Below are 25,990 nucleotides of genomic sequence, written 5' to 3'. Positions count from 1 at the left end.
ACAGTGCAAAAAAAATTATTTTGCAGAAGAGAGTAGTACGAATTATGGCAGGAAAGAAAATAAATGAACCATGTAGGAAAATATTCAGGGATCTTGGCATTCTACCATTACCTTGCCTATATATATTACATTTACTGTGCTATGTAAAACAAGATATGTCTAGTTTCTCCAAACGTATCAAGGAAGTACATCAATACAACTCAATAAAAAATCACAATGTGGTTATACAAACTCATAATACCACTCTCCTTGAAAAAGGTCCTAAATTCGTAGGTATCCACCTGTATAATAAATTACCTGATCACATGAAAACAATGGAATCAGCTACCCAATTTAAGAGGGAATTAACAAAATTCTTATTACAACATTGTTTTTATTCAATAAATGAATTTCTAAATTTGGAAATATTAAATTACATAAATTGTCAACGAAGAGGGTTCGGTTGTACAGAAAATGGAATTATACTATTTATATTATTATGTACGAAGTATTCACTATATGCTATTATTGTGCCTAAATGATCATTAACCAGTTCTGTTTATATATTGCATTCTTCCATGTTGTATAAGTTACATATTTACTTTTACATCTTATTTTTACACTAAAAAATTTCTTCGCTTATTATTGTGCGCGCCTTAAATATTGTATGTAATTTCACTCCAATAGTGTATTCTTCCTTTATTTGGATTTCCTTCATGTAGAAGTTTTTCAAATCATTGTTGAAATTCTTGTCTATAATTGCATTAATATTTTATTAGTGTATTTGGATTTCCTTCATGTAGTAGTTCTTAAAATCATTACAGTAATCCTTGTCTAAAATTGTATTCATATTTTATTACTGTATGTATTGTTACATGACGATTTCCATACCTATGGACATGGGTCAACGGAAATAAAGAATATGAATATGAATATGAGTATGTCTGGAACGTATCGGAAATTGTTAGTTTTTGTACCAGAAGTGCAAAAACAAACACTTAAGATGAAAATTACGTGTAGAATTCGAGATTTCAAGAGTTTCGGGAAATTTCCAACATATCCCGTCCCGAATATCGGGATTTAAAGAATTTCCCGTCCCGCACACCCTTTCCCAGCAGTATGGTAAACCTTATCTCCAAAGGGATATAAAGTGTCCTTGCAGCCACTGTACTTCAGTAATATAGTTTCATAAAAATGAGTATTTTTTCTATAGGTGTGCGAGACAATGTTTTTGATCGGGACGGGAAATTATTTAAATCCCGATATTCGGGACGGGAAATATTCGCCATTTCCCGACAAAGTCAGGAAATTTTCGGGACGGGAAATGATCGAAATTTTCCGAAGCTCTGAAAATCTCGAATTCTACACGTAATTTTCATCTTAAGTGATTGTTTTTGCACTTCTGGTACAAAAACTAACTGCTCGGGAACCCGAAAAGTGGGGAATTTTTTTTTCCATATACCGGTCCCGACTCTTCATCCCGCACACCTCTATTTTTCTAAAACGACTTTAACTATAATTTACTGGGAAAAGGTTGACTTTGTTTTGTTTAAAACACATGTTTAAAACATGTTTTTTAAACTCATGTTTAAAACTATGTTTAAAACAAAAAAAAACATGTTTTAAACTAAAACACAGTTTGTTTTGTTCTTTTAAAAAAACACAAATTTTGCCAACCCTGCTTATGGGACAGCCAGTTACCATAACTCGTTTAACGCGTTAAACTCGTGCGACTTTCGGAACGGGCCCATTGTTATAAACGTTTAAAATATTTGCAAAAAAACAAAGCCGTGTGTTTTAAACATTTAAAACAAAGTGTTTTAAACACTTTTGTTTTAACCATGCCAACCCTGATTATAAGCCATAGCTTTCCCTTCCATTATTTAACTCTGCACAGATTTGCAAAACTGCTGTACACGTTGGCTCTGTGTGGGCTACCCCCCGTAAACTGGACGCTCGAAGCAGACGTCAAACGATCTTTCTCTGAGTAGTGACGTATTAACATGGTGGGGCGGTGGGGCGTGTTTTTCAGCGCAACGCTAGCCTCGCAACTTTGGAAGTCTGGTTTTCCCCTTTAACTGAACGCAGAGAAACGCGAGAAATTGCAGGGGTCATTTTCGCAGGGTGTAGTTTTTAAAATTACTTTAAAAAAATTGAGTGGGAATGTCCAAATACGCTCATAGAGCCATGACAGGACAGCTCTGTAAATCCCAACAGAGCAAAATGTTGACCATTTCACTCTGTTGGTTGACTAACTGCAGTGAACAAGCCACTGGGCGATGAGGTCGTCATATCCCTACGCCTGATTATAATCTCACCAATTATTATAATCTCATAATGACTGGTGAAATTATATTGCTGATGGAGAGACCATTAACTTACCATGCATTGGGTTCATATAGAGTGAGTATTTAAATGACGTTGTAATCATTCAGTTTGTTTTTCAAATACATTACTTTAATAATGCAAAGGCTCCGTACACATTTAATCCTCACCTGCTGACAGTTCCTCCAGAAATAGGTGTGAGAAATAGCATAAGTTGTTCACAACTGAATGAGACAGGTCTCACTTATCGCACAACACTTGAGTAACATTGTGTTCTGATGTCACGTTAGAAAGCTTCTTGATTTTAGGCTAAATGCCTACGTTGTTAGGTTAGGCTAGCTAGGTTTAGTTCTCTTAGCCTAAATAATAATTTTTAATTGTATTTATGCTAATATAACCAAACCTAACAGACCTAACCTAACCAGTGGCGGATTAAGCTTCCTCGCCGCCCCTAGGCACAAACTTAATGTGCGCCCTTCTCGAAAGAAAAGTAGTAATTTATTTGCACTGACCCAGTACGTAAGTTCCGTCTGAATATGTGATTGAAAATGGTTCCCCAAGGTCCCAACAGATTTCTGCCTTGTTAAGAGTGCCAACTCGCAGTTTTTGTGTTCTTCAGAATTTTCGTGTGATGCTAGAATATTTGAAATGTTTTTCCAGTCTGAAATGCCGTGAGTTGCGATGTTTGTCTTGCCCTTGAACAACCTGCATGATGCACAATAAACGGCACCAGTGCTGCACGAATTTAGCAAATAATTCCGCAAACTTGATTCTCCATTTACAAGTTTACGAAAAAAACACTATTATTTAAAAAATCTTGTCTTACCTGCTATGAGTCTTTGCGATTCAGAAAAATCGTTTTCAGCATTCTGATTAATTTTACGTCTTAGAAGAATGTCAATTGTAGACTCGTTCAGACACCACTCGGCAGGATCGTCACTAACGAAATTTGCACTCTTACTGTCGCAATCAGGAACTCCTACGAACTGAGGGGACACTATCTCAGGCGCACTTTCTTCCTCCACTAAACCCACAATATTTTCGAAATTTTGCGTTTCACGGAGTTCACTCGATGTAGCCGCTTCCACTTCAATTTTTGGACTGTTTTCGGAAATCACTTGTTCCTTTCGCCTAAAAAACGTGTCCACTGTACCAAGCTTTTTCTGTAAGGGTGCTTCTCTTTCACGCTTTTCGTTTGCAAGTTTACGATAAGCCGCCCCACTTAACTTTGTTCGCTTCATGCTGCCTGCTACATAAAAAAAAAAAAAAAAAACACCAAATCGCAAATGCACTAGCAACAAACTGAATGCACCAGCCAGAGAATCCAGTAAGACAAAAACTAGTTGCGGTCCACACGAAAGCTGCACTCACTCACTCACTTACCAGCAGTGTTTATGTGTTTATTTTTTTGAAAGACTGGCATTGTTACAGATGCGAGTTTCAAACAATCAGTCTTCTTTCCTGCCTGGCCATTAACAAACGCTTAGTGGAAGATCGAGGGGTATGTATTTACAAAAACAAATTAACAAAGGCTGGCACTGGCAGGCTTGCATTGTCATTGTAAGCAATAAAAGCCACAGCACGGGTTAAAAACAAATTGATTGGCGCCTGAAGGAGGCAGAGCAACGAAACATTTCTTAATAACACATAAATCCGATACGTCAAGGTTTCTTTCGTATGAAGCGAAAGTGTTGCAGAACCGTTGATTTGAAACATTGGTTTCATAGGTCTATATTCTCACTGTGTAAGTAAGACACTTTTTATTATTCTTGATATTCTGGAAAAAAGATTTGCCGCCCCCAAGAGTTGCCGCCCCTAGGCACGTGCCTAGTGGGCCTAGTTGGTAATCCGCCACTGAACCTAACCTCGTAGGCAATTCTCGTCTGACGTCACAACACAAGGTTGCATCAGTGTTGTTAAACAAGGGAGACCCGAATGAGCAGCGCCATGGAATTTCGTACATCAAAAAACATTTTTTTAAAAAAAAAATATCGGTATATACGGCACATTTAGATGCTACGAATTTAAGCATAGCATAAACACAATCACATAAAATTCAATGTCAAAATATCTAAATGAAATGGAAAAATTTGCGATGTCTGAGATGTTGGATAAATTGTACTTTCCAGTCCATACTGGTCTATAAAGCCGATAACTATTCATCCGAGTACGTACTAAGTGGTACTAACAATTACGCTGCTTTAATACAAACTTTATAGCGCATACAAAATACACGGATGAAATAATAAATTAGTTTTGTCGTAGACCGCATCCTATTTAGCAATTTTTCATCCTACGATGGTAACTTTTCTATTTATTTTATTTTATTTACATTTTACTTGGGATTACCGCTAAGCAGTTTTTCCCATATCTATATACATATGTAGTGTACATAAACTTATATTTTTTAGTACATTATTATTAAAGGATACTATGAACAATTTTTTTTTCTATTAAATAGTTAAGCCACATTTTCTAAAAAAAGATAACAATATATATCCAACTGTAAGGTTAGGTTCACAAATCAAAGATTCCAAACACTGAGGAAAAGGAATTTCACAGTTTATAAGAGTTTTATAGAATGTCTCTCTTTCTTGTGTGTATCTATTACACTCAAATAGGATATGGTGTATATCTTCCTTGTTGCCACATGTACAGTTTGGGTTTTGTACAATCCGGATCTTTTGTAAATGACTTTTAGTAGTTGTATGTCCTGACCTAATACGATTTAGTAATACTATCACATTCCGTGAACCTTGAACTTTTGTAAACCAAGGTCTCATTCTATTGAAATTAGCTATCCTCTGATAAAAGCTGCCTGCATTTTGAAATTCACCTTTGCACCATTCCGTCCAGTTTTCCTTCAACTTTTTCTTCACCCTCGGTAGAAGGTCTGTGTACCAGGTTTTCAGCTCCAGTAAAGGTTGAATTACCCTAGCTTGTTTTGCATACAAATCTGCCATATCATTTCCTAAATGTTGACAATGTGCTTTAACCCAGGTTAAATGAATTATCTTTCCCCTGCTCCTTAAATTTTGTAAAGTTTTTACACAGTTTATAATGTATGGGGAGCATTTAAATAATAAATCATAATTGGACTGAATTGAATATAATACACTTTTGGAATCCGTTAATATTAATATATTTTTTTCTTGCAATTTATATGTATATATTAGTGCTTGGTAAATTGCATAAGCTTCAGCTGTAAAAATGGAAAAATCTTCCGGTAAATGTATCATAATTGATTCCTTCTTCTGTACATCATAAACAGCACATCCTACATTTTGACTACTTTTTGAACCGTCTGTATATATAAAGTAATAATCTTTCCATCTTTCCATGTAATCATATTTTGTATATTGTTCAGGAAAATAAATATCTCTATATTCACAAACAGGAAAATCTAGAGTATATATGGGCTTACTCCTTACTTTCAATAATTTTTGATGATCCTCATAGTACTCATTATATAATTGCACCCATCCTATATCTTCGCAGTTATTAATTTTGCCTGTATCATATAATTCAACCAAGTCGAATAGAATGTCGTTAAACGGATGATTAACTTCTGACATTGTTTTCAACAGATATTTAATAGACATTTCTCTTTTCCTATAACTTAAGTTCCATTCGCATGCTTCCATGTATACAGCAACATTGGGAGTACTCTTCATCAGTCCTAGACACTTTCGTAGAACTTTCCTCTGCATTACTTCCAAAGGTCGAAATACACGTTCCGAAATTGTATTAAAGACTATAATCCCGTATTCTATTGTTGGTTTGTAATAGTTTTTGTAAAAATTCATCATGGTACTAGGATGACTTCCCCATTTTGTTGTAGCCATAGAACGAAATACATTGTAAATTACTTCTGCCTTTTTCACTAACATTTTTACATGAGGTTTCCATGTTAATTTACTATCAAATATAACGCCTAAATATTTCACTGAATTTTCTATGGGAATGTGTAACTTTTTTGTATATTGATTCACATTTTTCGGAGCTCCTTTTTTACTAAATATAATCAACTTTGATTTTTCTGACGATATATTCATAGACCTATTCTCAAGAAATTTCTTTATCTCTATTATTTTCGCTTCCATGTTGGTGACTCCTTTATCTACTTGCTTGACACTCTCATATATACATAAATCATCTGCATATTGTATAAATCCAAATGGCTCAGAACATATTCTTTGAACATCCATTAAATATATATTAAAAAGTAAAGGACTTAAAGGACTTCCCTGTGGAAGTCCTCTTGTTATCCATCTAGGACCCTCAACTTTATTGTGAAAGTAAAAATATAAACAACGATTTTTTAATAGATTCCAAATTATTTTTAGATGCATATAAGGTATTTTCAGATTTTGTAGAATGTTTAATAATTTATTTATATTTACATTATCATATGCCCCTTTAATATCTAAGAAAGCAGCAATAAGACTACTTTTCCTTTTCATTGTATCATAAATTTTTGATGATAACATTGCCAACGCATCTGTACACCCCATTCCCTTCCTAAATCCAACTTGAAGCCTTGAAAATAATTCCTGTCCCTCTATATGCCAACTTATTCTCTTTAGAATTAATTTTTCAAAAATTTTCCCCAGTACTGAAGACAAAGCTATCGGTCTATAAGATTCTCCTTTATGTGGACTTTTGCCAGGTTTCAATATTGGTAAAATCATTTGAGTGTACCACGATTGCGGTACATTTCCTGAATGCATTATATAGTTGTAGATGTTACAAAGATATATTATACCACATTCCGGCAAGTTTTGAATCATCGAGTATGTTATTCCATCTTTTCCTGGAGTTGTGTCCTTGGCTCTTATTATTATGTCTCTTATTTCATCGATCATGATATTGGTATATAATCCTTGTGAATGTCTATCTTTAGGACTGAAAGAGAAAATTTCATCAGGGGCATCTGCAGGTTCTTGTTTATTATTACATGTTACCTTCATAATAAATTCATCTTTCCAGGTTTCTTTGAGTGGTATTAATCGAGGGGTATGTGGTTTGCGGATTGATTTAAATTTAGCCCACACGGTACTGATACTCTCTTTGTTATTTATGTCTTCACAATACTTTGCCCACGATTGTCTCTTTGCGCTGATATAACATTTCTTGGCCTGCGCTATTGCTTTCTTATAATTAATCCAAGTTTCCTGATTTGGTATTGTTTTATAAACTTTAGTAGCTTCAATTCTCTGTATTTTAAAATTTTGGCAATCTTTATTCCACCAGTGTACTATTGGATACTTTTTTACAACTTCCTCTTTTGCCCTTGTACATGATCTGTCCATAACAATGCTAACAGAATCTACAAAATAATCATATGTACTCTTATCAATATTATTTAAATCTGTATTTTTAAATAAGATTGTAAGTAATTTAGAATATTTATTCCAATCAGCTTCGTTAACTTTCCATTTTCTGAGCGGAATAGTGAAAGATCTCACTGAATTAGTATCAGTATAAAAGAAACATGGATAATGGTCACTGGTTCTTTGATCACTGTCTGTTTCCCACTGAAATTGACCACATATATCATCTGACATTAACGTTAAATCTATAGCTGTTGGCCGAGTACCTAATCTTCCTATATACGTAGCAGACCCGTCATTAATTACAGTAAAGTTGTACAAATCCATACATTCTACTAACACTTTCCCCAACTTATCTTCATCCTGATCTCCCCATATTGTGTGATGGCAATTGAAATCCCCTGCTATAATAAAAGGCTTTTCTATGCATTGAAACATTTGCGATAATGTATTTGTCGTTAATTTCTGTGACTCTGCACCTGTAGGAATATATATAGATGTAATACTATCTTTTTGATTCATAAAAGCGATTTTAATTCCTACGACTTCAATTTTGTATGTGTCGTATATAGACAATGTATAATCAAAAGATATAGGTTCAAATGGAATGCTTTCATTAATCATAATTGCAACTCCTTTACTATCATCTTTAATCTTTTCATAAATTATGTGATAATGATTTACTTTAAAATAATCTATGTTTGATGGGTTCACAGAGATTTCCGATAAACATAAAAGTTCAGGTCTATATTCATGTATTAATTTCACCAGATTTTGCTTTCTTGCTTTCAATGATCTTACATTCCAGTGTACCCCCACGAATGTTTTCCATTATTTTTCCTTCCACACCCTAAGGTGTCTCTCCAAAAATTTCCAAATCCTCAATAATTTTCTGCACCTGGCCATTTATTTGTGAGCATTCTGTTAGTATTTCTTTTATGCTTAATAAGTCAGAATTTTTAGTTAATGTCGCCATAAGTTTCGCCATTAATTGTAACAAATTATACATAAGATCCTTCTGAGATGTTATGTGAGGAAAGTACACGATTTTTTTCTGTTCTTCATAGTTGTAGATTCCGGTGCTCACCTCCTGCATGCTTCTGTTTGTACTATCCACATCTTCCTCATTTTTCCTTGTCTTAATTACAGTTCCTGTAGACTTTCCATTTAATTGTTTTTGATTACTTTGTAATTTCTTTACTGAACCTTTACTTGATTCTCCTTCAGAATTTCCATTATAATTCTTTGTTTGTGAATAGGAATTTAGTCTGAAATTTTTTCCATATTTATTTTCAAATTTGGAATAGTCTCTATGATGTTCTGGAGAAACTCTTTTCCATGAAACATTTTCCAAGTATGTATCTGATTTTCTTTCACCCCAATCACTTAAGGCTTCAAATCTGTTTTGTATTGTTATGCTATTTCCTACAACACCAGTCTTTCTTGTGTCAATTTCACTTATTTGACTTTTGTTTATATGGTTTTTTATTTGATCAGCATATGAGTTGCCTTGAACAACATAATTGCTTGGAACATTACCTGTTATTACTTTCTCTCTTGCATCTTGCCGGGATAAATTATCATATGCCATAACTCTCATGATTTCTCTTTCCATTTCCCATTTTACACATGACTTATCAGTAGCAACATGTTCTCCTCCGCAATTTAAACACTTCGGAGTTTCATTACAATTTTCATGTTCCTCTCTTCCACATCTAGCACACTTAGCTTTATCCTTGCATATGGCTGCTGAATGTGCGAACCTGTAACATTTCTTACATTGCATCACATTTCTAACTTTAGGAGTAACATCGAAAATGTGACTAACCACTATAATCTGTTTAGGCATTTCTTGAGATCTAAACGTGATTGATATTAGCTTAGTAGGAACAAAATAATATGAACCATCATCTTTTCGAATTCTCTTTTTCATTCTTTCCACAGATATTACTGTCGGGTCTTCAATACTTTCCTTAATTTCCTCCTCTTCAAATTCAGTGGGTACACCATATATCAATCCTTCCTTCACCAATAAGGATTCCGGGATGAACACATCAATATTATTTTCTTTATGAAAATGCATATTTTTCATGAAATTGTTAGCTTCATTCCTGGTGTAAAAATAAATCTTTGCTCTAAATAAACCACTTGGTTGGATATATCTGACCCTTATATCTTTCTTTCTCAATTCATTGCCTATTTTCATAGAGTTAAATTTCTTTTCTGCACCTTTAGTACTAGTCATTATTACTAAATATGGCCCATTATGTGTATCATAATACATTTTACACTTGTCTACATTATTTTCTCTTCGACCTTCTCCAAACGTGTTTACTTTATCTCTATTATCTAACCTGTCTATCCTTACCGCTTTTGCTGGAACTTTATCATCTTCAGAAGATCTGACTCTTTTAGCTTGTTTTCTAGATGTTTCTTCTATAACGTTATCTTCTATAACAATTTCATTGTCTTCTACCAAGTTCGTTATAATTTCTACTTGATTATTAAGTTCCATATAACCTATGGCATCCGCCATGACGTTAACAAGACTGCCTTACGAAAATCACATTTATGAGTATAATTCCTTTTACCGTAGTTTTAAACTTCAACTTAAATAAGTATATGGGTTTAACTCAATTCCAGTCACAAAATTCTCTCTTTATAAACAGTACTCACTTAATTAACAACTATTAATATTACCACAATATTACACAAACAGCTCAGTTTCCATCAACCACAGGCTATTCCGGTAACTTTTCTCATAAACGTAATTATTATTTTATCATTCTCTTCTGCCAACACTAAAATTCAATTAGTCTGTGGGGAACGGGTCTCACTTATTGCACAACACTTGAGCAACATTGTGTTCTGACGTCACGAAGCAAAGCTTTTAATTTTAGGCTAGATGCCTACATTGTCAGGTTAGGCTAGCTAGGTTTAGTTCTCTTAGCCTGATAATAATTTTTCGTTCTATCTATACTAATGGAACCTATCGCAACAGGCCTATCCTAACCTCGTAGGCTTTCCTCGTCTGACGTCAGAATACAAGGTAGCAAAACTGTTGTGCGGAGAGGAAGACCCGTGTGAACGCGACTAGTCATTCGTACTGTTGCCAATTCAGCTTTTTTAGAACCAGATCTGGTTCTTTTGTAATCTCAATTGGTTCCGATATTTTTAGCTTCACGAGAATAAATTTAGCCCTTTTAGTAATAAACTGTTATCTTCAGCATGTTCTTCGTGATATCTAATTAACACCGTTCAGATCTGACAGCTCCAACAGGGACGATGCCGGGAGAAGGGGGGAGGGTGCAAAGGTGTGATTGCGCACCCCTTAATTTTCTTCCGCACCTCTTTCTCAAAACCTATGTTCAATCGGAAACACTAATCCTATGGATTACACATCACAGTCTGGGGAAATGAGAGGTCCTTTTTCATCATTCTTACTGAGTTCCACACACTCTATATGAACGCATGCTCTTCACGATATATTCCTATGTAAGCCATATTGAGTTCACCTTACACAGTGTTATTTTCTCCTTTATAAACAGTACTTTAGATTAAAGTCTAAACTAAATGCGTCGTTGTAAAGTACAAATTATGAGCTAGTTGAAAGAAGCAGTAAGTAATAACTTCCATATGCAATATTAGATCACGTTGTACACAATGACGAGATCCATCCGGTTATTTCGCTTCTTTGTCCTTAAGTTATTGCACTATAGGTACAGCCAACTGATTCAATTACGTCATCCGGATAGTCTAAATGCCATACTACTGTCATCAGTTGAATGGACCATGTAAATACTTGGAAGCAGCAAATAGTCCATGTTGGATTCAGGCAAGGTACCTTACGTCCAGAGTTTCCAACTACAGCGCCTTCTCAGAATGTTGAAACACCCATGTCAAAGGGACCATATTCTTGTCTTCTGCTTTTAACGTTTTATACATGAGAGCCAAGCAACAGCCGGTTCCGTGGCGGGCTGGGCAGCGTCAAACCCTGCGATGCCAGAGCTCCAAATTTCGAACTCTGGTCAAGGCATGAATGAATAAAGCATATCGCCCACTGAGACACGGGGAAACGCGACAATAGAACTTCTGTTGTCTGCTTCTATTGAAATCAAATTGTGTAACGCTCACTACAGGGAAACGCGCGGAACCGAAGCGCTGAATTTCCGTGCCAGAAATCTGCAGGTTATCTTGAAGGTTGTCGCCACTGAGACGCCGCAAACCCAGTTCATTCATTTCACATGTTCATCGTCATCGTCGCGATTAGCCTACGAGGTAGAAAACGGACGTAAAATAAACACAATAGAAGTGGATGGAAATAGATAAACAATAATAGGCTATTTTCGATGTAACCCGCTGGTTTCTTTGCTGAATGTTGTAGTCTGTGTTTGTGCAAACCAACAGCTGTTTCTTATTCTATATTTTTATCACTTTAAAAACTTTTTTATAGTGTGTGAAGGACGTTGATGAATGACATTTTTCAAGATGCGGGAATTTCTGCTGATCATTTACAATAGCATAATGTAATCAAAACTCCTATATCTTCCATATTATAGTTTCTTCCCTTTGCCTCCAGGTACCCATTTATTTGAGGCTGGGTGTACCCCAGGGCCGCTTTAAACAAGGACAATGCCGGAAAATTTCCGACTTTTGATCATCCGTTCCGGAAATCATACCCGCGTCTTCCGCGTGGCAGTTACAGCACATACCCCACCGGCTCGAAGATATAAATAAATTTCCACTATATTGTGGGGAAACCGGGAAAACAATAGTGACACTAAATATGGGTCGAGGTAGCCCTCCCCCATAGAAAAACCACTGACCCCCAGTTTCATAATATAAGTAAGGTAAACCTGCATAATATCGGATACCCTTGTTTCTCGGATCGTGGGTGCTGTCATCTGCAGCAATTTACTGAACTACGTCCGTCGATTACCACCATTGCTCCATTGTGAGTGGGAACCGTGGGAACGCTGTTGAGCACACTGCGCCTGCACGAACGACGAAAACAGAAATTTTCAGTTTCTGAGTTTTTGGAAACATTTCATCATCGAAGGTTTTCACATTGAAGGTAAGGAGAAACTATAGCTTACTTATATTTCATAGAAAGATGGAATAATAGAGTATGTTGATATGCTAGTCCTATTCCGGTAAATTACTTTGTTTGATATTAAGGTTGTATTTCCACGAGGCCGCATCGTTTGCGCCGAGGCTTCTTATCGGTTCATTTGCGCCGCGACATATCTCAAGACCTTCCTTGGTGGGTTTTCCCACAATCGGGAGTGTCATTACCGCCGCGCGCACGTGTGTCTATGACGTTGCCCAACTGTAGCTGTGTTTATCTTCGATTGAAAAGGAAGGTGATTGGTAAATGAATGTAAGATGAAAGTATATATGAGGGATCTACATTGGGAAATTAGTATTTATGTAAAACTGAGACTTGAGAGAGACAAGATGGCTGAGAATATGAACATGATAGAAACAAAGCGTGGAAAGCCGTCCCTTATTTACGAAGGCCAGCAGTATAGGAAGAAGAGGGAGAACAAGGATGGTTCGATAGTTTGGGTAAGCAAATTTCCACATGTAAACTTTTATATAGTGTATCGAAATATTGTGTTTATATATACGTAGCTATTACTTATGTAATGTTTGCAAAAAATAACACTGTATTTATAATATTTTTGACGATTTTATGTAGTGTATAATAATTAAGTGTAACAGACTGGCATATTTATGTTGCTTCCAAAGCGTACTTGTAGAATGCTTGCAATATTTTAACAATACTGTATTTATAATGTTTTTTAACGATTTTATGTAGTGTATAAATGATTAATAGTTAATAGGCTGATTTATGTATTTTGTGTTGTGGAATATAATTGATACAAGTAATCCTGTGTAACGTCTTTTGAAATAAGCAAAGGAAAGTCATATTTGACTCTCTGGATAGGTTTAACATTTCAGTGTAAACACAGCTGTGAAACGTCATAAACACACGTTTGTTTGTTTGATTTCATGCACTATGCACCATGTTCCCATAAACACACGTGCGCGCGGCGGTAATGATACTCCCGATTGTGGGAAAACCCACCAAGGAAGGTCTTGACATATGTCGCGGCGCAAATGAACCGATAAGAAGCCTCGGCGCAAACGACACGACACCTAATATCGGATGGGGAGGCCTGACAAATATCAGATATCCGATATTATGCAGGTTACACAACGCAGTGATTTATCCACACCCCCCTAACACCCCCTAACACCCTCCCAAATTTTGGTGAACACCCCCCCCCCCAGGAGAAAAGTGGAACACCCCCCTACAGGGGGGGTGTAAATATGGATGTTTATATCAACAATAGAATACTTCAACATTCACAGAAAGGAATCATTTGTAGCTGAAGAAACGTAGTCCAATGGACCTTTCGATCAACTAAAACCAAAGTGTCAAGGAAGGAGGGTGGAATGTGCAGCATCGTCATTTCGTGGAAACACTAGCTCCCTTGACAAGGCTTCGGTCAGCTCTAGGGAAGGGACACTGCCATCTGGAAAATATCAAACTGACCTCTCGCCCTCCTTCCAGGGGGCACATTCCGCGCACAGTGTTGACAGTTCAGCGTTTGAATACCTTATATATATTTCTTAAACACGTTACAGATTCGTAAATTCAATTATTCAACCCCTGAGTCAATGAATTTACATTTTGTTGCATTTTCCTTTCGATTCTTTCATGTGAAAAATGTACGATAAAAGTAAGGGAAGAAATTCAAAGATACAGGTTTGACTCCTTGTAGTGAATTCTGTTACTATGGTTAGCAACACTATTTTCTGTAACTTGGCGAGATGAATGATTTTGGAGTGGTAGAGAAAAGAACAGTCAAATGCCTTAGGTCAGTCTCAGTATATCATCTCCGTTCGTATGTTGTCGTTCTGTTTAGTGTATAACAATGTCTGACACTTTACTGCAAAATTGCCGAAGAAGATAGAGAAAATGAAAACCAGACAGAAAGAAACCGAAAGTGGTGAGTAGAAAATCAGTGACACTATATGTAGGTATAATTTCTTCCAACCGATATTCATAAAGTACCAATATAAAATTTACTGACCGAGTATTCGATATAAAATGGCAAGTATTTCATGAAGAACCTAAGTGATTCATTCACGTCTATAGTTGATGACCATTTTTGTGGCTCCAAGAGTTCTTACCTTTGTAAAAGAAATTATATACTATTAGAAAGAGAGTTGTAAAAGGGGGAGGGTCCACGTGGGGTGCTTGCCTGGGCGCTAAGTACAAATGGGGTGCCGAACAAGCAAAACAGATAAAAATAGAAAAGCGTTAACGTCGTGTTGCCCTGTGAAATTACTGGCACCCAATTAAATTAAGTTATTGTCAGTTTGCAAAGATATAGCTTTAGTAAAAATTGTCTTTCTCTTTGTATCTAGTAGGTTTACTGACATAATGACATGTTTAATTTTATTCAACTTTTCAGAGGAAGCAAAGGAAGTGTAAGCAGGCCTGTAGCTAGAGGGGGGCAGGGGTCAACTGCCCCCTGAGAGCCTGCTTTGCCCCCCCCCCTTGTGAAAAATACAGAACACCTGGAATTCTCACTAATCTTTACAATTACTCTAGCAACATAACAAAGACACTTAATGATTTTGTGATTTATGAAGGTGTGTGGGATTCAGGATATCTGCTTAAACCATCTGCAGCTTCATTAGATTTTCCCGGCACGTGATATACATTATAATCAAACATTTGTAATTTCAAACTCCAACGATTTAATCGTGGATTCAAAGTTTTAGTAGATTCTAGCCAAGATAAAGATTGGTGATCGGTAAACAATTTCACCTTAGTTCCAGCTATGTAAATGTAGAATTTTTCGAAAGCAAATAATATCGCTAAGCATTCAATCTCGTGAGTATTGTATGATAACTCATTGCCTTTAAGAGATCTGCTAACGTATTGAATTATACGTAGTCCTTCTTCAGAATTTTCAGTTGAGTCTTAGAACAGCTCCTATTCCTTTCTTCGAACCGTCTGTGTTGACATTGAAAGACTTCGTGAAATCTGGTTGATACAAAGCCTTTGGAGATATCAGTGACTTGCGGAGGTTTTCAAAAACTGAAGCATGAACATCATTCCATTGCCATTTTGATTCCTTTTTCAACAGATCATACAAAGGCTGTGCCATTTCAGCAAATCCTTCAATAAACTTTCGCCTCCAATTAGCTAATCCTAAGAACCTTCTCAAGGAGCGCTTGTTTGTTGGAATTGGAAAATTAATAATTGCTGAATTCTTTGCAGGATCAACCATAATTTTATCACCGGACACTATGTGTCCAAGGAAGCAGATTTCTTTGTAAGCAAACTTACATTTGGAAAATTTAATAGACATATTGACACCCTTTATCTTTTGTAAAACTAGTTCTAAATGTTGCATATGTTGAGACCAATTTTTGCTAAAAATTAGAATATCATCCAAATAACAAACAACAAAATTTCTGCAATCGGTGGAGAATATTTTATTCATCCTGTCCTGGAAAACTGAGACTGCTGAACGAATCCCAAACGGAAGATAGCGGAAAAGATATTGTCTGCCTCTATAAGAAAAAGCTGTGTAAGGATATGAATCTTCAGTCAACGGTATTTGAAAATAACCACATGATAAATCAATTGAAGAAAACTAAACACATCCTAGGAACCTCTGTAACAGTTCGTTGATTGCTTCTACTCTCACTTGTGGAGAGATAACATGTTGATTAAGTTTCCTAAAATCGATCACAAGTCTCCAAAGACCTCCTTGCTTTGGCACTATATGTAGCGGGTTAAGATATGGTGAAGAATCTTGGTAAATAATTCCCCATTTCTCCCACTTGAAAAGCTCTTCTTCTAAAGGTAGTCTCCTTTATATTGGTATGGGATAAGGTGTGCTTGTAATAGGTGTTACAGTATCTAATTGAATCTTGTAAGGTTCAACAATTGCTTTTCTAGGTTTATCTGAAAATTGTACGTGATATTTTTTTATAATACGACAGAAGTTTGAATAAATCAGCTTTCTCCAAATTGTCTAAATTATCATTTCTAAAAACAGACTCATAAATGGATTTCTTAGCTGGCATATATTCTACATCATCATTCAAACTTGACGCATCACGTAACAATCTACATGAATAACATTCATTATCATTTAATGTATCTTCGGAACAAAAGTTAGACTTTGTACAATACACCAAATCTTCTGTAGAAGAACATTGCCGAGTTAAAACAGAGGAAATTTCCTTTCCTTTATCATTTAGCAAACTTACATTCCCTTCTTTAAAATCAATTACAGCTTTATATTTCCTCAAAAATGGAACTCCTAAAATGACATCGGCATTCAACTCTTTAAGAACAAAAAATTCCATAGAAAAGTATTCGTTCTTTATCTGCAGATTAATAATTTTACTGCCAACAACTTTACACTTCTTGGATCCAGCGAAACCGGTTAGTTTTACATCTTCCACGTTATCCAGTTTAATGTTCCCAATCAAAGACGATAGTTTACACCAAACGTCAAAATTTAGAACATTTGCCTGACTTCCAGAATCTATAATACAAACTACAGGTATTTGACAAATAATTCCATGAATAACTGGAACTTCAGTTAATGGAACCGGAATATCATAATCACTAACAGTCCATTCAGGTTCTTCTTCAAACCATTCCAATAAAAAATTCACTTGTAGTGGTTCCGATATTAAGTCTTTATCATCACGTACATTCATAATTTCCTGTGTTTGAAATGAATTTCGTTTGTTCAAATTTGGCCTCTCTGAAAGAAAGCAGAGTGAACGAGGCACTTCCATCCGCTCCTTTAATTTAAATTTGTTGTTGATTGGTAAGATGTTCCAATACCAGATTGTCGTGTAAAGGTCCTTGATACATTTCCAGAAGGAGAATTTGATATTCCAGAAGTTGTAGATGCACCTTGTGGTTGTAATGAAGTCACATTAACAGGTTGACTGTAAGTAGGAGCGAGAGCAGGCTCACTTGTATACTGTGCTTGCCTATTGTAGAAAATCCTTCCATTCTGACTACTGTTAGGTAACTGAGAACTTATAGCATCCTGATTATAATTCCTATTTGTAATGTCACCGGAAATACCAGAGTATGCATTATTTCTTTGGAATCTGAAATTATTTCTGTTATTATATGTAAATCCTGAATAGCCACGATTATTTCTACGTCCTCTAAAACTACCATTGCTACCTCTAAACTGTCCATATCCTGAATTAGCATTGCCAAATTCATTAGTAAAAGGTACTTGAGCATCCATCGACGAAGTCTGAGTAGAAGATGAGCATGTGTTTTTGGTTTGTTTAACATTAATTTGCTTGACACTAAATTTTGATTTCATACTGTCAGGATTCTTGTTGGGTTTAACCTTACTACTATTATCGGTTTCTTCCGGTAGGAAAATAAGTCCTCTTCTACTAGTTCGGACAACATCTAATTTCCTTAACATAGTTGTTAACTGGTCCATAGAACGTATCTCATGACAAGTTATGTTATTAGCTATATTATTTGGTAACTGGCTAATAACTAATTGAATAAAATCAAATTCGTTTGGATTCTCAACTAAATTGCAATAATTTGAATATGTTTTCAACGCAAAGCTTTCTAAATCACCATGTACTGTAGGATCATACTTCCTGTTCCTTAATACTGATAACTGAGACTGTAGTATTTCCGGACTTGCAAATTGTTTCACGAATTTCCTTTGAAAATGATCTTATGAAGAAAACATACGTTTGTGAGTTCTGTACCAGTACGCAGCTCTGTTGGTGAAACACTGCTGAATACTCTGTAGCCTTTTGTTAATTGGAATGCCCATAAGATCAAGCATAGAATTAAGATGTTTTACATATTCTCGAGCCGATTGGTCTTCTATTTTTCCAGAAAATTTGGGTAAATGAGACAGTTCATTTATCTTTACATATCTGTTTCCTCTATCCCCAACAGTAATTACAGGTAAAGACGTTGGAGAAATACAACGATCAAACTGACTTTGGGGATTATCACAGTAATTGTTATTTGTATTTGACTCATTAACACCAATTTCAGCATTTGGACAACTTGTGCCAGTCATTAAATTTGCATTACGCCTTTCACCTTGAAACCATGGTCTGCAAGCTTCATTCTGCAAGGAAGAAATATGACGAAACCAACACGTTTCACCAGGGACATTACTATGATGAACGGCAGGGAGGTTAGGTTCTTGCGAGTATGTAAACATTTGATTTATGTAACTATTTTCACCATCAGCAGAACAACATTGTTGAACATTGGAACGTTTATCAATATTTGTAACGGTAGAATTCAATCTAGAAGTTGTCTGCATATTGTTAATCGCATAATTACTTGTATCCTTAAACTGTACACTATTAGGTGACATATTATTTCGATAATGTTCCTCATTGCAGGTTGGAATAAATCTTTTGTTTCGCTTCCAGCGAACACGATTTCGAACATGCGGTTCATGGAACGTTGTTTTCACATGCGTTGTTAAAGATTCATCAGATGAATAAGTAGATGAATTAGTCACCCCCGAGTCAACTGCATTTCTAGCCCTTTCACGTGATGTCTTAGTTTGAGAACTATTTTGTGCAAGGGGAGGTTTCAAATTTCCCTTTGTGTTGCGTTGAAAATTTGCATAATTAGTTTGCAAAACATCAATACGAGATTCTATATGTTGAAACCTGTTATTACAATCAATAAGATACGTTCCAAAATGTACATTTTCCTTACCAGCAACTTCCAACGATGATAATCTATTATTAATATCAGTTATTTTGGATGAACATACTGTAATAGATTTATCGCATTCACTAATCAAATCTTTATTTATTAAAATTTGTTGTCCTTGAAGGTCTTGTTCTGTTCGGATTTGAGAAATATCGCTATTTAAAATACTTCCCAAATGTTCATTTTTCTTGACACATTCAGAAGCTATTGAATCAAGTTGTGTTTTAACATCGGAAGTCAAGTTGTCTAATCTTTGATTAACAGTATTAAATTCTCGATGAACCAATTCAAATTTTGAAGTTAGGTTACTATAAATATCCAATTCCAATTGTTCAAACTGGGACTTAATATTCTCATTAAACTCTGCAAATTCTTGATTAGATTGCTGTAACTGTAATTTCATATCTTGGTTAGCAAGATCCATTCGGGTTTTTAGTTCTTCATTAGACTGTTCTAACTGCAATTTCATTTCAGCATTAGACTGTTCTAACTGCGATTTCATTTCAGCAGTAGACTGTTCTAGTTTCGTCTTGAGGTCTTCATTAGAAGCGACCATTAGCAATAGAATACTCTTAACAGTACTTAACAAATCACCAAAATTCGGGTTAAGAGTTTCTAGATAAGCTGGCAAACTAAAAGGATCAAAATCTGGTTTGCAACCTTTACAATAATAATTTTCTAGTGTAGTCGAATAAATTGTCCAGTGAGTGACTGTAAGTTTGAGACAAGATATATGATGCCATGACGAGCACTGTGTACACTGAAGATACCTCAAATCATTGTCAGGATCATTACAACAAGATAATTTATCAGGTTTTGTAGAACAAACATCATGTTCTGTAGTATTCGCATTACTGGAAGCGACTACGGGATTACCAGCATCAAAGTAAGTAGTCATTGTATTAGCTTGAATGTTTGTTTCTTTACGCGACGATTTAGATTTACTTTGTTTTAACTTATCAGCCATTGTGATCTTTACACATATGACGATTCACTTAAGAAGTTACGTTATACAAGCACACTGAAGATTGTAACGTAAGTCTTAATTCAGCATATGACAAAAATTCTGTTCCATTACAACAGACATTCTTACCACTGTCAGAAGATTGCACACTTTCTGAACAATCCTGGCTTCTGGGTCGCCACTCTTGATAACCGTCGCTGCGCTTAAACTTGCAGAACGATTATCAATGCAAATAAAATTGCGTAATTAATGATAACCGTTATATTTAAAATAAATACAATACAGGCGCAGAAAATCTCACAACTTCCATCACCATTTTTAGTACTTATTATTTCTCGTTGCTATGGTTACATCAATTTCATTTCTTGTATTTTATACAGCGTGATAAGATTATTATAACAATATCTATAAAACAAACATGCATAAGTTAAAAACAACATCAATAACATAAATAATATTAACTTTGAACATGACAGTTTTAGAATAGGACAGTCTCAGTGACTCCTAATTCCCTAGTCTCTCATTTAGTATTTGTAAGATAAACTCTCAAAAGCGAATTTTGCAAAGTTTTGTAAGGGTATAATGCATATGCATAGTATTAATTAAACATAGCTACGGTATCCCATGATGTTTACTCTTTACAATTTTGCTTTGCTCGTTCGGCGTCCTCTTTACCTCACCACATGCCCCCTCCCCCCTCCTGTTCTAACAGTTAGAAAATATGCATTTATAATTTTAAAAGTTCTATGTAACGAGTGAGTTCCAAATTCTGCCGGTGTTTTCAACTCTCTGTTTAAACGATGATTCACAAACTGAAATAAAGTAATGAAGCTCGATATATTTAGAGCATGGCCATGAAGACGTTAAAAAATAGTGGGAAGTTGGGATGCACGTTTGATAGATACCTGATATTGCTTTTGAACGAAATCGGTCAAGGAATTTCATATTGAAGTCTTCAACGAACGAGCAAAGCAAGATTGTAAAGAGTAAACATCATGGGATACTGTCGCTATGTTTAACTAATAATATGCATAATCAGTTTGCAAAGAAATAGTTCTAAACATTTTCTCGCTCCCTTCGCTGGCAGTGTCATAATTTATTTAAGTCATATTATATCTGTATTTATTACTACTACTTCAGACAGGCAAGTGCGCGCACACCAATGCAATGCATTCTCACTGATATTTCAATTGGGCACCCCCAAGTTGAACTCCGAGTTACACCTACGGCAAGAACGATACAAATACAGGTAAAATATTGCGCAAATGTTCCTAATTTCTTTATAACTAGCTTAAGAATTGCATGAAATGATTCCTGGTAATAATATGCTAAAATTTTGTGTTTTTTTAATGTCATCCCTTGTGTTTTGTCTAACGATTGATTAAATCAAGTACTGAATATTATCGGAAGGAAAACAATACTCGAAACGTTAAACTGAAATGTTAACATTAATCTATTTTCCATCTTTTCCTGTATTTGACATCTTTTTTCTTCTGAAATGTTACGTGAAGGGAAAGGAGGGGGGGTTAATAACATCCATGAACAAATTTAATTAGGGCGAACATTTTTAAAACGGTCCAAAATATGCACTTAACTTCCCCAAACTTACACCCCCCCCAAAATTTTCCAACACCCCCCCAAGGGAAAAATCCTGGATAAACCCCTGACACAACGGGTTCTTCATTGTTCTGTTACAGATGTTGAAGAGAAAGCAATGAAGCAAGGAGTCGATGCTGAAGGCAGTGGAAGCTGTTAAAAATCATGAAATAGGTTTACTGAAGGCTTCAAAAGCATTCAATGTACCGCGTTCGACACTTGAAAATTATGTTAATCATCCAACAAAAACGTCTCTGAACCTTGTAGCATTTCCTTTAGGACGAAAACCAACTCTTGGTACAGACGTGGAAAATGAGTTAGTGAAGTATTGCGAAGAACTGGTTTATGGTGAGGAGTGGATTCGTTGCACCCGTTGCCTTCAGGGGCACATAAATTGTGTGCTGATAGTGACAACTGGAAGACATATTATGTGATTTCTGTGAAGCATAACAAGTCATTCAATACTCTTTTGTACTAAACATACTTTTGTACTCAACATACTTTTGTAATAATCATACTTTTGTGATCCTGTTATCTTTGAACACTTGCAAACCTCCAGCAAAATAAAAAAAATAGGTTGCTTCTATCATGAGATTAACTAACTAACTAACTCTCTAGCTTTCTTAAACCCGAAGGTTCATGGCTGCAGCAACACAGGCCTTCCATCTGTCCCTATCTTGAGCAAGATCTATATACTCTTTTCCATCCCTACCGATTTCTCTTAGGTCCATCTCGACGTTGTCCCTCCATCTTCGTCTTGGCCTTCCTACTGGTCTCTTACCATCAGGTTTCCCAACAAGAATCCTGTAAACTCCTCTTTCCTCTCCCATTCGTGCCACATGGCCTGCCCACCTAAGTCTTCTTGATTTAATTATTCTAATAATATCTGGACATGAATACAAATTATGTAACATTCTCCACTCACCTGTCTCCTCATCCCTTTTAGGTCCAAATATTTTCCTAAGGATCCTATTTTCAAATACTCTTAATTTATGTTCCTCTTTCAATGTAAGGGACCAAGTTTCACACCCATATAATACTACAGGCAAAATTACGGTTTTGTATATTTTAACTTTTAATTTCTTAGATATTAAACGAGAAGACAAAAGTTTATGAAGAGAGAAGTAACATGCGTTTCCTGAATTATGCCTACTTTTTATTTCCTCTTTAATATAATTTTCATTTGTTAATATTACTCCTAAGTATTTGAATTTGGAAACTGTTTCAAACGAGTTGTTATCAATAATTAGATTTTGATTATTACCTAACACTTGGTTGCGGCCTGTAAGCATATATTTAGTTTTCTCTTTGTTAACTTCCAAACCTATCTCTTTAGCAGTTTTGAAAAATATTTTAGCATTATTCTTAATTGTATTCACATCATCCCCCAGTAAGTCTACATCATCTGCATATGCTAACAACTGAGTCACACCATTTAATTTTAGTCCTTCTTTAGTTTCGTTTACCTTCCTAACAGCATATTCTAAGGCAAAATTAAAGAGCATTGGAGATAATGCATCTCCTTGTTTTAACCCATCATGAATTGTAAATTTGTCAGACATATTAATACCCACACGAATTTTACTTTCTGTTTCACTGGTGCATATTTTTATCATACTAACAAGCTTCTTAGGTATTCCAAACTCTACTAATATATTATATAATTTATCTCTTTTGACCGAATCATATGCTTTTTTGAAATCAATGAATAGCTGATGGACATTTTGATTATATTCCCACTTTTTTTCAAGTGTCTGTCTGATGTGAAAAATTTGATCTGTAGTTGATCTGTTGCGTTTAAATCCACATTGATAATCACCTATAATTTCATTAGCATATGGGGTTAGTCTTGTTAAAAGAATGTTAGATAATATTTTATATGTTGTTGAGAGTAGAGAAATTCCACGGTAATTATTGCAGTTCATTTTATCACTTTTTTAAACACAGGAACAATTATGGATTCTTTCCACTGTTGAGTGATTTCTTCTTTATTCCATATTAAACAAATTAATTTATGAATTTGACATATTAATGAATTTCCACCATATTTAATTAACTCAGCTGGTATTAAATCAATGCCAGGTGCTTTGTTATTCTTTAGCCTTTTAATAGCATCTTTAACTTCAGTCAAGTTAGGTTCTGGAACTAAAGGTTCTGCTGTGTGTACTTCATTCACTTCTGATTTATCTCCTACATGGACATTTAAAAGGTCATTAAATTAGTTCTTCCATCTATTTAGAATATCGCTTGGGTCACCAAGAAAATCGCCGTCTTTATCTTTTATCAAGTTTACTTTAGGTTGCCATCCCTTTCTAAACTCATTTACACCTTTATATAAATCTCTGATATTTTTATTTTTGCTGTTTGTTTCAATTTCGTTAATTTTGCTTTTCAAGTAATCTCTTTTTTTACTTCTAAACGTGCGGTTAACTTCTCGCTTTATTCTATTATAATTGTTTAGATTTGTATCATCAGAGTTATTTAACCACCTAAGTCTAGCCTCATTTCTTATTTCTATTAGATTATGACATTCATTATCAAACCATGGCTTACTTTTTCTCGGTTTATGGTATCCTATACTTTCTTTAGCTGCTGATTCTATTGCATTACGTATGTGCTCCCAATTCTTATTTACGTCTGTTTCATTTATATTTTCATCATCATTTAAATCCTGCAAAACATCAAATCTATTTGACAGTTTAATTTGGTAATCTTTCTTAATTCTTTCATCAGTAAACTTTCCTGTATCAAATTTTAGAATTTTTAGATTTTGTTGCTTATGCTTTATCACTGAGAGTCTTTCTCTTAATTTAGCAATTACTAAATAATGGTCACTGGCACAGTCAGCACCTCTATGTGTACGAACGTCAATTATACTAGTATGCCTTCTCTTATCAATGAGAATATGATCTAACTGATTATGAGTTTTACCATCTGGAGAAGACCAGGTATATTTATGGATATCTTTATGTTTAAAAGTGGTACTTTTCACAATTAAATTCTTTGAGGTTGCAAAAGTAATCAATCTTATACCATTATCATTACTTAATTCATGAAGACTTTCTTTACCAATCGTGGGTTTAAATGTCTCTTCTTTGCCAATCTGTGCATTACAGTCACCTAACAGAATTTTCATATCATACTGAGAAAATTTATCAAAGACCTGTTCTAACTCTGTATAAAAATCATCTTTAGTATTATCATTTTTATCTTCCGTTGGTGCATGTATGTTTATTAAAATAATTTTACACCACCTACCCTGTAAAACTGCATATGATATCCTATCATTAATAAATTCTACTGTTTTAAGAGCCGAGATAATTCTATTATTTATGAAAAAGCCTGTTCCAAAATTATGATTTTCAGTACCACCATAGAAAAAAGTATAATTTTTAGTTTTACAATTCCCTTCTCCTGGCCACCTAACTTCCTGGACAGCTAGTACATCTAATTTATACTTAACTAGCTATCTCATTAACTGTACACTGAAATGCCCCAGGCCGGTAAAGGCTCAGAACATTCCAGGTGCCTAATTTAATATCCTTATTCCTAACGTAGATCTTATCCTTAGTCCAGGGACCTCCCAAAGTAGTCCCCACCCGGAGATCCGAACGGGGGACTATTTTACCTCCGGAATATTTTACCTTGGGAACATCCATGGCCTTATATTGCTGATTCTTGACATGGCTTTTTTACAGTGCAGAGTTGTCAGCTCTACGCCTAACCCCCAATATGAATGGAGGAACTACTACAGAAGACAAACACAAACACATTAGACAGCACAACTACTACACAAGACACACACAAACATATCACAACTATAACACAATATAAACACAAACACACCACACCTACTACACAAGACAAACCATTTTATTTTAAAAATGATGTTGTGATATATAGAATATGTTAAATTCCTATCCGATAATAGGCATACACACTATCCGATATTAGAACGGCTTTTTTCGATTCCTCAAATTTGCATTCTTTTTAATTTTGTACAGTACATCA

This window comes from Lepisma saccharinum, chromosome 8 (genome assembly GCF_977018435.1).
Source record: "Lepisma saccharinum chromosome 8, izLepSacc3.1, whole genome shotgun sequence".
Classification (NCBI taxonomy): Eukaryota; Metazoa; Arthropoda; class Insecta; order Zygentoma; family Lepismatidae; genus Lepisma; species Lepisma saccharinum.
This window is presented reverse-complemented; position numbering follows the sequence as displayed.